This window comes from Bufo bufo, chromosome 2, assembly GCF_905171765.1.
Source record: "Bufo bufo chromosome 2, aBufBuf1.1, whole genome shotgun sequence".
Classification (NCBI taxonomy): domain Eukaryota; kingdom Metazoa; phylum Chordata; class Amphibia; order Anura; family Bufonidae; genus Bufo; species Bufo bufo.
In genome coordinates this window covers 798471627-798487430 of record NC_053390.1, presented here as the reverse complement: position 1 = coordinate 798487430, position 15804 = coordinate 798471627, and the positions used below count along the sequence as shown (strand labels likewise).

Genomic DNA, 15804 nt, shown 5'->3' with positions numbered 1-15804 from the left:
TCCAATCATGTGCCAGTAATAACAGGGCCCCCCCATTATGTGCCAGTAATAACAGGGCCCCCCCAATCATGTGCCAATAATAACAGGGCCCCCCCCCCCAATCATGTGCCAGTAATAACAGGGCCCCCCCCCCCAATCATGTGCCAGTAATAACAGCCCCCCGAATCATGTGCCAGTAATAGCAGGGCCTTCCCAATTATGTGCCAGTAATAACAGGGCCCCCCATTATGTGCCAGTAATAACAGGGCCCCCCCCATTATGTGGCAGTAATAACAGGGCCCCCCCCCCCCAATCATGTTCCAGTAAAAGTATTGCATATACAGTATTAAAAAAAAAAAAAACACTTATACTTCCGGCCTGTGTCCCGCGCTGTACGGCTCAGGCGGCGCGATGACGTCATGGCGCCGCCTACGCCAGCCTCTGATAGGCTGCCGGCCTAGTGCCGGCAGCCTATCAGAGGAACAGGAAAGGGACACACCTCCCTGCCCTGCTCCTCCGCACAGCCTTCTGTTTGTATCGCTGTCCAATGGAAGCGCTCATCTCAGTGCCCCGCCGCCGCCGCACACATTGCTCAGCTGGGGGGGATTTCACCATACCTGTCTCCCCCGCATTATTTCCTGGGGGGGATCAGTCCCCCTCACCCCCCGCTTCCTACGCCCATGACCTGCACACACCCTAAATACACACAAGGAACTCTGAGCCAAAGTGCAAGCTCTGCTCAGAACCAGGAGGGAAATTCCGGTGGCATGAATGAAAACCACAGCTAAGAACCCGGCTGCCCACGCCTGTCAGTATGGCGTACAGCAGCAGGAAGGAGGGAAGGAGCCCAGCAGTCGTACCTGCGTGTGGGGACAGAATTACAAGTACAGGGAGCTGGGCTAACATCAGCTATGTACACAAAAAAGGATTACATATTTTTTACTAAGACCAATTGAAAAAAAGATTTTTAGCTCAAAATAAGTACAATACAGTAATATATAAATAAAAAATCGCCTCTAAAGGTGCACATAGCCTTTCAGATTTCATTAACAATCAACCATTTCCTTTTTTTTTTCTTTCAATTTATCACAGATATCTTCTTATCTTATTTATATCATTTTACTATTTACATGCCATTTGGGATTTTTATTCCCAAATGGATAACTCTTCTGATCCGCACCTGAATGGGTTAACACATCCCCCTATTAACCATACAGTTTCCAATGAATGACTACTGTCCCATATGAAGACTACCATGAGCCTGCACCCAATCTCTACATCACTCCCCCAGTAAATTCCTCACAGTGGGCAGACACGTCCCCTCGCTCTCGCTGCCCGCCTCTCTGCTGTCTGTACATCAGGAGCGTGGTGAGAGCACCCAGCGCCTGCACTGCCTCCCACCATGCTGTGCATGCACAGAAGCCCTTAGCACCATCATCTCATAATAAGTCAATACATTTCTCCACCAACACTCTTTTCAACTGCTTACAGCAACTGTCTCTGGGGTTTCTACTTCTCATATCATTCTCCATGTATTTAAAAACCACATGTGAAGGAATAAACAGAAATAGCAGCACCCATCTAAAACTCCTCAGAACCCCCCCCCCCCCCCCCCCCGACCTCCACACACAAAATATAATATAATAATATCAATATTGTCTTGTGGACACTTCATGAACTAATCAATGAGATATTCAGTAGCCCTATACATGTCTACATGCACTCAAACAGAAATATATATTTCCACACCTTTATATATTACACCTTTATATATTTACTCATGGTGATTCGACCTAATGATATACATCTACACATATTTATTTCAGGAACGTCTACCTTATCCAATCATCGAAAAAGGTATGTCTCTAACCATTTATATGCACATGTACACATATGAGTATAGAGCAGCTTGTTTTCTCAGCTCATCGTTTTGTTTTGTTGTTTCCTTTTTTATTAGTATAATTTTGTATTTATCTCTTGTATATTACGCCTGGGGACAAGGCGCTACCACTGACTTGTTGCGAAATTGTTGCATTTACTATTATAAATTTTAAGCAATCTTTCCATTAATTGATTCTTTGTTTTTAAATAACGTATTGAAGTAATTATTGCCTTTGCAGATGATATACTGCTACATTCATCTTATTTTCGAATTTCGCTTTAAAATATAAACTATCAAATATTGTTCTCATTTGACTTGATAAATGAGTCCTAGAACCAACACGTTGTCTGCTCTTTACCCACCAGTAAAGCTCCTTTTATTCCTCTGCTGGTCGTGACCTGTAATAGCCTTAACCAGTTGAAGTTGGTGAATCCAATAGGTAGACCTCCCCGACTCACCCTTCTACAAATGATCAGCGTATTTTGTAGCTTTTCTTTTTTTTAGACTTTTTGATCAATTTCTTCACCTAATGTTTTATTTATAATGGCATGTATGGTATTCCTGAAATTTTCTTAAAGCAAAGTACATCTCGCCCTCTACTGTCATTTTCTTTATAGAGCTATATAAAAAAAGGAATGATGAAAGCCATGTAAAAATACCATTAAAAAGGCAACACACATTGCACTGCATTTTTTTAAGTAGAAAAGGTCTGTTGGAGAAAAATGGGAAAAATCCCCAGAGCATGATTTAAAAAAAATAAATAAAAATTGCTAGGATATGGCACCAATGTTAGGGCTGTAGCTTATGCCGAGGACGGGGCCTCTAAAGTGAATGAGGGCACACTCTCTCAGCTGTTTTCAGAACTCCAATAGATGTGAGTGGAGAGCAGCCGTGTGCGATGCGCTCTTCTCTGCTTTGGGGTCTCCATTCTATAGATTTGTATCCAAATAAATTTGACACAAATTGAAAGTGTTCCAATTGCCCTGAACAGCCGTGGATGATATTCTGGGGTCTCCTAAGACTGTACCCAACTCATTTCAAGCTCTTTAATGCCAAGACACCATTAGTATTCTTAAAGAGATATATATGGCCTTACGTAAACACGTGGCTGCTGGTGGCTTTTTGGAAAATTCGGGTCCAATTTGATTTGTTTAGAAACAATTTGCTCATCTCTAATGATGGGGCATGCCAGATATGCCAATGTAAAAAATTGTTTGTCGACGCTGGTGGCCGATGGATAACTGTTTGGATGTGGCCATTCGGATCCACCCATATTTTTTAATCCAAAATTTTTTTTTATTTTCTGTATATTTCCAGTCTTGTTAAAATTGATCATCCTCAGAAATTTAAATTTTAGCCAATTCTTCCTTCTATCCTTGTGCCTTCACACCAGTATTTCAGTTGCCCAAATGAATCCTAAGAAGTTGTTGGCGCTCATATAGAGTCATAGAGAGTCAACAAACACAATAACCTCTTTCTTAACTCAGCTGACCCCTTGTTATGTACAACCTTATTAAAAGTACCAATTCATAATGACTCTCTCAAGAAGGAGGAGAACTACCTATCCAGTGCCATCTACAAGTGACAATCCTATAAGCCACTGTGTGACACTTTAAAGAGCCCCGAAAAAATGCTAAATCAGATTTAAAGGAAGAGGCTGGGAAAAGTAGTAGGCCATCCAGCTAGAAGTATGGGGTATTTAAGTGTCAAATTACTTTAGAAATTCCAAATTCTTGATGAGATGAGATGAGATTTATGAATGGGACCCAGAAGAACATGGTCAATTTCAACAATAAGGAACAAACTCTTTTTGCCTATTTAAAGACACCCATATGCTGATGTGCACATACTGATTGTTACATCGTTAATTGGTCTGTAATCGCGGTAAAGGGAGCGCAAATGATGTTATTGTTCTGCACTCTGCCATTACAGAACCTCAAGCTCATGTTAAATGTAGTTCCAATATCGGCCACAAGATGTCAGTAGAATAGAGCAGTTTCTCCACACCTGGCTGCTGAAGTTTTCAGAAGACAGGAAAGCAGGAGATCTCGGCAGCCAGCGGGCAGCATGGTATACAGTACAATACTTCATCATGGCACTAAGCTTTATTAGGGAATACAGAGAACATCTGCATCAATGTTTGGAGGCACAGAGGCACGATCGCGCCATGTTGGTGGCAGCAGGCAGCATAGGGGCATAACATGGATCATGTCTATGAAGGGAGCAGGCAGAGGAGTGTAGTATCCCAGAGTGAGCACTACAATTCCTACAACCTGCTACTGTCTTAAATTCCTAACCAATGTATGAAACCAGCATGCCTTCTGTCCTTCTGTTTCCAGGTCTGTTCATTAGGTGCTATGTAACTTCTACATATACTGTATTCTATTTCATGCACTGTACCTGGTTCACAGAGAGAACCTTTAGAAAGAATGAAACTACCGTTCTTACCATTTCGTTCTCCCCCTTTTGGTCAGTAGTGTGCTAGTCCCGCTTTCTTCCAAAGGATGGGTTGCAGGAAGCTGTAGTTTTAGTTGAGAGTAGATTTGAGATGGAGTGGAGTTGAGAGTTGGAGCAAGAGAGTGATGCAGCTACATGGTGAGGAAGCATTTCCCATCACTGCTGCAGGAGCTTTGGGAAAGTAGCTCAGAGAGCAGCCCACTCCTGATATATAAAAGGACTTATTACCTCTGAGAGGAAAAATGGATCTAAAGATTAGTGATGAGCGGCAGGTGCCATATTCGATTTTGACGAAATTAGCGAAGATTCGATAGATTTCGTCGAAATCGAATATTCGGCATTATTCTAGCTATCGCGATTATTATGTAATTTTATTACTTGTATTTTATGGGGATATAATAAATATTTTCTGCACATGTCAATCTGGTTGCCAAGTGTATGAGTGCTCGCTCATTACTCTATTACTGAATATGGAATATAGCAGTGCTAAGTTGAAATCGAAATTCGATTATTATAACTTGAATTCATCGAATTGCGATTTCAACGTAATTCTCAAATCCGACAGTACATTCTAGTATGGAGACTTTCCCATGGTGATGGGGACGCTCCATGAGCACGGAAGTCGTCAGAAGCGGCAACGGGCACTGACTGGAGAAGCCAGGAATCCTAAGGACAGGTAAGAACTACTTTTGGGAAGTGGGAAAGAAAAAAATATAACAATAAAAAATAAAAAAAAATATCGAATTTATAGCACTATATACGAAATATTCGCGAATTAGCGAAGTGCCGATATTCGCAAAAAAAAATCGATATTCGAATATTCGTGCTCAACACTACTCAGCAAAAGGGGTCATAGAATACCTCACTCTCATAAGAAACAGTAACTGAAGATGATAGGAAACAGACTGCAGCCAGAGATCAGCACAGCAGAGAGAGAAAGCAAAGTATTCAAGTTCACCTGCCAGTTTATCCCTAACCTGCTGGAGCCAAGAGAAATATCAAGTATTGTTTGGATGAAAAAGTTTATTACAAGTTTTTTAAGTAAAAACCGTTGCACTTTACCAATTCTGGACTTTACTTACTCCTTTGTTACTATGGAGCCTAACGTCGGGAAGCGACAGTATCCAGGTAGGATCATCGTGACACAAACTATTGGTGCCGCTTCACCACTCAGCATTCCTAAACACTGGGACCCGATCACTCCTGGGGGGCAGCCTGTTGCAGGAGCACGATCATAGCATGGTAGTGGCAGGTAGTGATTGTGCAATTCTGCCTACTGACTGCATAGATGTGCTCCCTTGTATGCCCCTATGTGCCTGCTGCCACCACCATGCTGTGATCGTGCCCCTCTGTCTGCTGCCTCTATAGCTGTGCTCCCTTTTATGCCGCCGACTGGTACCATCATGCTGCGATTGTGCCTCTTTGCCTGCTGCCTCCATAAATGTGCTATATGCTATATCTCCATGCCGGCTACTGCCACCACGATGCAGCGATCATGCTCCCTGTGCTTGCTACCTTCTGATCCTAAAGATAGATAGACTTATTGTCTGCTGAGGTATGGAATCCCGCTATTCTTGAAGGGGCGGCCCTCAGGTCATCGAAGTTCTGGGGTACAGAGTTAAGAGCCTTTACATGGTGACTCAGCTGATCCCATAGGTTCTCAATGGGATTCTGTCACGGCCATGCCCATGACCGTGACTCCTTTACCGCATGCGGTTGTCTGCGGTTTTGTATGGGCATTCAACCACGGGTGAGGGCCGCTTGTCTGTGGCCTCACTTGTGGTTGCCGCGGACAACCAGTGTTGTTTTTAGCAGCAGAGCAGCCTGAGCGTCGCTAGGTAGCTTGCTGCCCTGGCATGCGGTCACACCTAGCAACTCTATTGTTAAGTGTGTGTGTTGTGTGCACTGTGTATTATGTTTTGTGTGCACTTTCCCTTTATGTATGTTTGTTTTCCCTTCTGTGTTACTGGAAGGGTTAACTTCCTTCCCACTGTGTGTGTGATGTCACTGGGTGTGTCCAATCCTTGGGTGTGGCCACTTGGGCCTATAAAGACCCTCTCTCTTGCAGAGCTCAGGAGGTTGCTTCAGCATGCTTGCTGATAGCAGCCTCCTGTGTTTGTCATCCGCCAGTGAGAGCCACCACTGTGGTCATAGTTTAAAGTTTACAGTTTAAGTTTGAGTTCATAGTATAAGTTATGGTTTTACGTATGCCTATGTCTTTATGTGTGTGTTGTAGCAAGTTTGTCTGTTGGGATTTTCATATGTGTTTGTGCAGCATAACGGTTCTGGATCCCTGTCTGTTTAGGGATCCAGTCAGCAGGGCTGTGGCAGGTTGGTGAATGTCCGTTCACCTGCCATTTCCGTATTGCTGTTTCTGTTCCCCTTTTTCCAACAGCTTGGCCATTGAGGCTCCTGCTCCTCCGTGTCAAGGAGGAGTAGGTTGCCTTACCCAGCTCCTAGCTCAGGGATCTGCGGAGGGTAAGATAGGGCTCCGAAGTTCCGGCGCATGGGCCCTCCTACCTTAAAGGTCGGCCCATGCAGGTTAGGAGTTAAGGTCAGGGTAGGGACGCTGTAGGAGGTGACCTGCTCCCTGTCCTGTGGCTTCATGGCCGAGTAGCTACTTCAACACCTGGCACCTCACGGCTGAGGGTTTCCCCCATCCTCAGCCGTGACAGTATGACCACAGCGGCTTCTCGCGTGGCGTTCCCTCGAAAGAGGGTAAAGCATGCACCGCTATCTACGGATGGGGTGCATGCGCGTTCTCCGGAGGGAGAGCGTTATGGGGCTTTGACCATTTACGGCGCGGTGAGTGGCATTCCCCGCCATTCCTTGCTCACCGTTGTCCGTGTTGGTGTCCCCTTTGTTTGTCTTTCCCCTCCCCCCCCTCCCATTGTTTCTTATGCCTCACCAACCTTCCCTTTTTTTTGTTGGGAGGGGCTTTGAGGGGTGGGAGTATGCTCCCTCGAATGAGGGTGTAGCATGTACCGCCGTCTGCGGAAGGGGTGCATGCGCGCTCTTCGGAGGGAGAGCGTTCTGGGGGTCTCGCCGCTGACGGCACGGTGAGTGGCTTTTCCCAGCCACTTCCTCACCGTGTTCGTTTGGCGTCCCCTGATATTTTAGCACACGTGGTGTTTGTTTGGTGTGCGGTCTGCACACCTTCGAAAGAGGGTGCAGCATGCAGTGCCATCTGTTTGTGGCCTGCATGCGCGTTCTCCGGAGGGAGAGCGTTCCTGAGGGATCTCCGTTTACGGCACGGTTGGTGGCTTTCCCCGCCACCTTACCTTCCGTGTCCGTGTTGGGGATCCCTCGTCCCTCTCCATGTTCTCATCTCTGGTCGTTTGCTGGCAGCACTCCGTAAGTGGTCCGGCTGCGTGCTGGTTAGGAGTGTCTGCTGGCAGCGACTGGAGTGGGGACGTGAGTGGAGAGTCCCCTCGTCCACTCTCTGTGGTTTCATTCCTTGTCGCTGGTGCGGGCCGCAGGCCTCGTCGGACTGGCTAGTGTGAGCTGGCAGAGGATGCAGCTGACAGTGACCTCCTGGAACCATGTCATGAGAGTGGACGTCTCCTTCTCCCATCCCCTTGTGTGAGTTCCTCACCAGTTTCCTTTTTTTTCGTGGGGGGGCTTTGAGGGGTGGGAGTGTCACGGCCATGCCCATGACCGTGACTCCTTTACCGCATGCGGTTGTCTGCGGTTTTGTATGGGCATTCAACCACGGGTGAGGGCCGCTTGTCTGTGGCCTCACTTGTGGTTGCCGCGGACAACCAGTGTTGTTTTTAGCAGCAGAGCAGGCTGAGCGTCGCTAGGTAGCTTGCTGCCCTGGCATGCGGTCACACCTAGCAACTCTATTGTTAAGTGTGTGTGTTGTGTGCACTGTGTATTATGTTTTGTGTGCACTTTCCCTTTATGTATGTTTGTTTTCCCTTCTGTGTTACTGGAAGGGTTAACTTCCTTCCCACTGTGTGTGTGATGTCACTGGGTGTGTCCAATCCTTGGGTGTGGCCACTTGGGCCTATAAAGACCCTCTCTCTTGCAGAGCTCAGGAGGTTGCTTCAGCATGCTTGCTGATAGCAGCCTCCTGTGTTTGTCATCCGCCAGTGAGAGCCACCACTGTGGTCATAGTTTAAAGTTTACAGTTTAAGTTTGAGTTCATAGTATAAGTTATGGTTTTACGTATGCCTATGTCTTTATGTGTGTGTTGTAGCAAGTGTGTCTGTTGGGATTTTCATATGTGTTTGTGCAGCATAACGGTTCTGGATCCCTGTCTGTTTAGGGATCCAGTCAGCAGGGCTGTGGCAGGTTGGTGAATGTCCGTTCACCTGCCATTTCCGTATTGCTGTTTCTGTTCCCATTTTTCCAACAGCTTGGCCATTGAGGCTCCTGCTCCTCCGTGTCAAGGAGGAGTAGGTTGCCTTACCCAGCTCCTAGCTCAGGGATCTGCGGAGGGTAAGATAGGGCTCCGAGGTTCCGGCGCATGGGCCCTCCTACCTTAAAGGTCGGCCCATGCAGGTTAGGAGTTAGGGTCAGGGTAGGGACGCTGTAGGAGGTGACCTGCTCCCTGTCCTGTGGCTTCATGGCCGAGTAGCTACTTCAACACCTGGCACCTCACGGCTGAGGGTTTCCCCCATCCTCAGCCGTGACAGATTCAGTTCTGGAGAAAATGCAGGCCACTCTATTTGAGGTACCCAAGTCTCCATCAGCCATTCCCTAATGATGGGGCCTCAATGAGCTGGTGCATTGTCGTCCATGATGATGAAATTAGGCGTTTGTTGTTCAAGCAGAGGCACAATGACTGGATTAATAATATTATTCAAATAGTATGGGATTGGACCCTCGTGCAGCGTAGATGCTCCCTGGCCCATGCAAAACTATGACGTCTGTGCCTGGTGGTGATGTAAACAAATTTAAATGGTCTGACATGACACTTGGATGCCTCTCACCTCCCTTAGTTGTGCCTGGAGTTCTGTGGCATTCATCATCCGGTTCTGCAGGGCATTGTTCACAATGAAGCGGTCATCAGTGTGGGATGTGGCCAAATGACATCCACTTCTATGCCTTTCTATGACTCTTCCAGTCTCTCTGTTTCTCCGATACAACCTGCTGATGACACTCTGTGACACTCTAAGCTCAGTGGCCAATTCCTGCTTGAAGCCTCGCAATGGTAAGGTACTGATGATCAATTGTTCGGTGTCTTCTTGGTCTCACGATGTTAAAATGTGAACAGCATGATGAAGAGGACTGTTTAAATACCAATTCTAATTAAATCAGGAAATGTATTGGATGATTCATTTATTAAACATCTGTTTTGAATTTTGCCGTTAAGCTCCTTGTTAGAGAACAGCAAGTTGTGCAAAAAGTGCTGAAACATTGAACAGTTGGACATGTGCATTCAAAAGTTTAGAGAAGGTCACATTAAGTTCACCTGTAAAGGTTAGAGTGTATTTTATGTTCATTCTAAAATATTATCCACAAGCCAAATATCACTACATTTTTGTTAGTAGTGTATATGATCGTGATCATTCCCTCCTTCCTGCTGGGAATTCCAAGCTATGTGTCTGCATAGACAAAATACTAGAAGCAAATCTTATAATTTTTCAGAACATTTCCAAAACCCACTTTTTAAGGACCAGCTCAGGTCTGAAGTCACTTTGTGAGGCTTACATAATAGAAACCACTCAAAAATGACCCCAGTTTAGAAACTACACCCCTCAAGGTATTCAAAACTGATTTTAAAAACTTTGTTAACCCTTTAGGTGTTCCACAAGAATTAAAGGAAAATGGAGATGAAATTTCAGAATTTAAAATTTTTTGGCAGATTTTCCATTTTAATTCATTTTTTCCAGTAACAAAGCATGGTTTAGCAGCCAAACAAATCTCAATATTTATTACCCTGATTCTGTAGATTACAGAAACACCCCATTTGTGATCGTAAACTGTTGTATGGGCACACGCCAGGGCGCAGAAGGAAAGGAATGCCATATGGTTTTTGGGTGGCCATGTCACATTTGAAGACCCCCTGATGCACCCCTAGAATAGAAACTCCAAAAAATTACCCCATTTTTTAAACAAGGGAATAAGGTGGCAGTTTTGTTGGTACTATTTTAGGGTACATATGATTTTTGGTTGCTCTATATTATAGTGTCTCCAAATTCTTTTTTGGGAGACAGTCTTATATAGGGTCTAATTTTTTGCGGGATGAAATTATGGTTCTATTGGTACAATTTTGGAGTGTGTATGACTTTTTGATCGCCTGGTATTACACTTTTTGTGATGTAAGGTGTCAAAAAATGGCTTTTTTAGTTTATTTTTTTTACGGTGTTCACCTGAGGGGTTAGGTCATGTAATATTTTTATAGAGCAGGTTGTTATGGATGTGGCAATACCTAATATGTCTACTTTTTTATTAATTAAAATTTTATACACTAATTTTTTTGAAACAAAAAAATAATAATGTTTTAGTGTCTCCATAGACTGTGAGCCATAGTTTTTTGTTTTTTTTGGGCGATTGTTTTAGGTAGGGGCTCATTTTTTGCTGGATGAGGTGACGCTTAGATTGGTACTATTTTGGGGGGGTTGCACCTTTTTGAACGCTTGGTGTTGCACTTTTGTGATGTAAAGTGACAAACGTTTTTGACAGTGTTCACCTGAGGGGTTAGTTTATGTGATTATTTTTATAGAGCTGGTCTATATGGACGCGGGGATATGTACCATGTCTACTTTTCTTTTTTTCCCTATTTGTAAAAAAAAATTAAATTTTACTTTATTTTGGAAAAAGGACGCTTTTTTTTACTTGAAACGTACAATTTTTATTATAAAAAAAAAAACACTTTGTTTCACTTTATTTTACTTTTTATATTTGTCCCACTGTGGGACTTCATCTTTTCCGGGTTTCATCCCTGTTTCAATTCAGCACATTACATTCTGTATTGTACTGAATTGAACTGTCAGCGTCTCACACACAGTGAGACGCTGACAGTTGCCTAGGAGACACAGCGCTCAGGCTGGATCTCCTGGGCTTCCGTAGGCTGGCAGCTCAGATGCCTGTGTAAGTCATCGGGGCTGCTATGGCAACCATCGACCCCCTGCCAGCGCTGCGCGAGGGGGGAGGGCGATGGAGTCAGAGGGAGCCACCTCCCTCTGTATACCACGCACGTGCCGCGGTCAGCGCTGACTGCCGCATGTGAAAGGGTTAATCCGCCGGCATCACTGCACAGACAGATGCCGGAGGATGCAGCAGAGGCCCGGCTGCGGATCGGGCCGGTGCAGTTACTGCACCCGCCTGATCCCGTCACGTACATGCACGTGAGGATGCGGCAAGGAGCCTCATTCGCTCACGTACATGGATGTGATAATGCGGGAAGGGGATAACCTGCTGCCTGTAGTCTGCTCTGTATTGTTGACAGGTTCTCTTTAAGGCTGATTGAGATAATGAGCTGCTGGTGATGTAACAAACCACTAAATGCTCCGGTAGTTTTATTTGCATCTTTATCTATATTAAGCTTTAGTAAAAATGACTTTCTATTATGTGGAAGGAGGTTTTTGTACGGCTCTGTATCACTGTGTAAGAGGCCACTGAGCACCCTGCTGACAGTGATAATGTCCTGCATCGTCTTCTGTCACTCCTCTGATTGTTAATTTGTAATTAGATCCAGATCCAGATCCAGTGAACCGGTCTGGGACTCCGGTATGTCGGTTGCTTGCACTATAGATAAGAAGACTTGGCCGTTCTCCTGGTTTCTGTTGGTACCAGGCTATAGCATTGCCTACACCTTGACTGGTTGTACATGAGATGTCTACTGTATCTCCTGGGGACACAGAGGTATAATCTGGAGATTGGGTCAGTACAATCTCTCCACGGGATCCTGAGGAGAAAGAAGAGGAGACATGAATGGATTTCTATCCTAGCTGTAATATGTCCTCTGTGCTGCTGGACGTTACACTGTGTCAGTGACTCTCACCATGGATAGAGATCAGTAGGACACACAGCAGAAGCCCCTGAGAAGCCATCTTTATGTCTCTGGAGTGACAGGCACAGACCATAGATATGTCACCTGTACAATGTGTCCTATATAACAGCTGGAGTCACTGGGGAACGGCCCCTGGGAGGAAATACACAAATATATGGAAATGACCTTCTTCAGATGTGTCCCTCTGTAGAATATTTAGATGTAATCTAGCTAATACCCTAAATGAAGATATAGGAGAAGACAGAATTCTCTCCTAGCTCTCTTACAGACATTGGACAATGAGTTATAAGACCAAAAAGCTATTGGATACTAAAGATTTAATATATAATTTAAGAACCAGTGGTGTACCTACCATAGAAGCAGACCACACAACTCCTGTAGAGCCTGGTGCTGAACTTCTTATGTGTTCCTGACATAGATTTACAGCATTTTTCCACCAGATACCACTAAGAGGAGATGAGTGCAAAAATATTACTTACAGCTTTCACTGAAGTCAGTGGTAACTGTATAAATTCCTATGCACTGAGCTCCATCTAGTGGTGGCTGCAGACAGAGTTTTACAATACAGTATATTGTGTGAAGGAAAGCAGGAGATTTATCAGCATATTTATGTTAATTTTCCAGTATAAATACACAGAGAAATAACATCTTCAGTATGTACACCAAACTTAAGAAGCACATATATGCCATATATATATATACACTGCTCAAAAAAATAAAGGGAACACAAAAATAACACATCCTAGATCTGAGTTAATTAAATATTCTTCTGAAATACTTTGTTCTTTACATAGTTGAATGTGCTGACAACAAAATCACACAAAAATAAAAAAAATGAAAATCAAAATTTTCAACCCATGGAGGTCTGGATTTGGAGTCACTCTCAAAATTAAAGTGGAAAAACACACTACAGACTGATCCAACTTTGATGTAATGTCCTTAAAACAAGTCAAAATGAGGCTCAGTAGTGTGTGTGGCCTCCACGTGCCTGTATGACCCCCCTACAACGCCTGTGACAGTGAGGGGAAATAACTAGGCAGGCAAGTCACATGCCGCGCACTAGTTACATTAAAGTCAATAGAAGTTGAGCATGAGTTGCAATCCAAAAATGGTCTGGATTTTTTGTGATTGTTGCTTCAGAGTCGCATCATGTCATGTGTCGCACTGCAACACCATTGACAATTATTATGTGCAATGTAGCACAACTTTACTGTCTCGCGACCCATGTAACCATATACCTCTTCCCTTAGAGTTAGGGCATGCTTAGTGTAAAAAAAATTGCCGAGGTGCACTACACAGACCAGTGCTGTTGTCCCTCTTTGGGGTTTTGAAAAGTTGGGAGGTAAGGATATGTAAGCATGTGTGTATTGTAATATACAATATAGTGTGTAGTTTAATGGAGCAGATATTTTAAAGAAACCTTTCTTCTTTCCCGCTATAATATACAATCGTGGCCAAAAGTTTTGAGAATGACACAAATATTAGTTTCCACAAAGTTTGCTGCTAAACTGCTTTTAGATCTTTGTTTCAGTTGTTTCTGTGATGTAGTGAAATATAATTACACGCACTTCATACGTTTCAAAGGCTTTTATAAACAATTACATGACATTTATGCAAAGAGTCAGTATTTGCTGTGTTGGCCCTTCTTTTTCAGGACCTCTGCAATTCGACTGGGCATGCTCTCAATCAACTTCTGGGCCAATTCCTGACTGATAGCAACCCATTCTTTCATAATCACTTCTTGGAGTTTGTCAGAATTAGTGGGTTTTTGTTTGTCCACCCGCCTCTTGAGGATTGACCACAAGTTCTCAATGGGATTAAGATCTGGGGAGTTTCCAGGCCATGGACCCAAAATGTCAACGTTTTGGTCCCCGAGCCACTTAGTTATCACTTTTGCCTTATGGCACGGTGCTCCATCGTGCTGGAAAATGCATTGTTCTTCACCAAACTGTTGTTGGATTGTTGGAAGAAGTTGCTGTTGGAGGGTGTTTTGGTACCATTCTTTATTCATGGCTGTGTTTTTGGGCAAAATTGTGAGTGAGCCCACTCCCTTGGATGAGAAGCAACCCCACACATGAATGGTCTCAGGATGCTTTACTGTTGGCATGACACAGGACTGATGGTAGCGCTCACCTTTTCTTCTCCGGACAAGCCTTTTTCCAGATGCCCCAAGCAATCGGAAAGAGGCTTCATCAGAGAATATGACTTTGCCCCAGTCCTCAGCAGTCCATTCACCATACTTTCTGCAGAAGATCAATCTGTCCCTGATGTTTTTTTTGGAGAGAAGTGGCTTCTTTGCTGCCCTTCTTGACACCAGGCCATCTTCCAAAAGTCTTCGCCTCACTGTGCGTGCAGATGCGCTCACACCTGCCTGCTGCCATTCCTGAGAAAGCTCTGCACTGGTGGCACTCCGATCCCGCAGCTGAATCCTCTTTAGGAGACGATCCTGGCGCTTGCTGGACTTTCTTGGACGCCCTGAAGCCTTCTTAACAAGAATTGAACCTCTTTCCTTGAAGTTCTTGATGATCCGATAAATTGTTGATTGAGGTGCAATCTTAGTAGCCACAATATCCTTGCCTGTGAAGCCATTTTTATGCAACGCAATGATGGCTGCACGCGTTTCTTTGCAGGTCACCATGGTTAACAATGGAAGAACAATGATTTCAAGCATCACCCTCCTTTTAACGTGTCAAGTCTGCCATTTTAACCCAATCAGCCTGACATAATGATCTCCAGCCTTGTGCTCGTCAACATTCTCACCTGAGTTAACAAGACGATGACTGAAATGATCTCAGCAGGTCCTTTAATGACAGCAATGAAATGCAGTGGAAAGTTTTTTTGGGGATTAAGTTCATTTTCATGGCAAAGAAGGACTATGCAATTCATCTGATCACTCTTCATAACATTCTGGAGTATAAGCAAATTGCTATTATAAAAACTTAAGCAGCAACTTTTCCAATTTCCAATATTTATGTAATTCTAAAAACTTTTGGCCACGACTGTAGACATAGATCACTGGTTCAAGATGAACTGCTGAAATCATATAAAGTCCTCTGGGATATAGAGACTGTTTCCAAAACATGCATTCATGTCACAATTCACAATCCCAATGTGCTCTTCAGGTAGGTCCACACGGGCTAAAATTTGTGATGTATCACCAAAAAATCAGCAACATGTCCTACACACTACACAGAGTGAAAACCGAGGTGGAAATCAGCAGAATAAGATGACTTGCTGCGGATATAAAATGCACTCAATTTACACTACAGATTTTTTTTTTTTTACAGATTTAAAAAACACAAATTCAGTCCGATAGTCTGTAGGAGTCAGCTAGCAGGCTTGCAGAAACTGTGTCCATGACCGTGCTGCAGTTTCTATGTAGTGTACCATGACTGGCAATTATAATAGGTTTGGGTTAGTGAATTACTATAGTAATAATAGATTTGCAATTTAAATTAATGAGCTTTAAAGGCGTTCTCTTTGACTTTATACTGATAGTCTCGCTTTAGGAAAGGTCATCGAT

General features: G+C 44.0%; 1 long non-coding RNA gene across 2 annotated transcripts; it reads right to left on the bottom strand.

Moving 5' to 3' along the window:
• Nucleotides 1–529: 529 nt before the first annotated feature.
• Nucleotides 530–12360, bottom strand: LOC120990463. Of its 2 annotated transcripts, XR_005776419.1 has the most exons (5): nucleotides 12273–12360; nucleotides 11895–12176; nucleotides 9410–9412; nucleotides 7050–7055; nucleotides 530–540 (listed from the first exon to the last, which is right to left on the bottom strand). It is a non-coding gene; the product is annotated as an uncharacterized LOC120990463 (long non-coding RNA). The 2 variants fall into 2 exon arrangements; XR_005776418.1 differs by lacking the exons at nucleotides 530–540; nucleotides 7050–7055; nucleotides 9410–9412 and having other exon boundaries at nucleotides 11879–12176.
• Between the last annotated feature and the right edge of the window lie 3444 nt (nucleotides 12361–15804).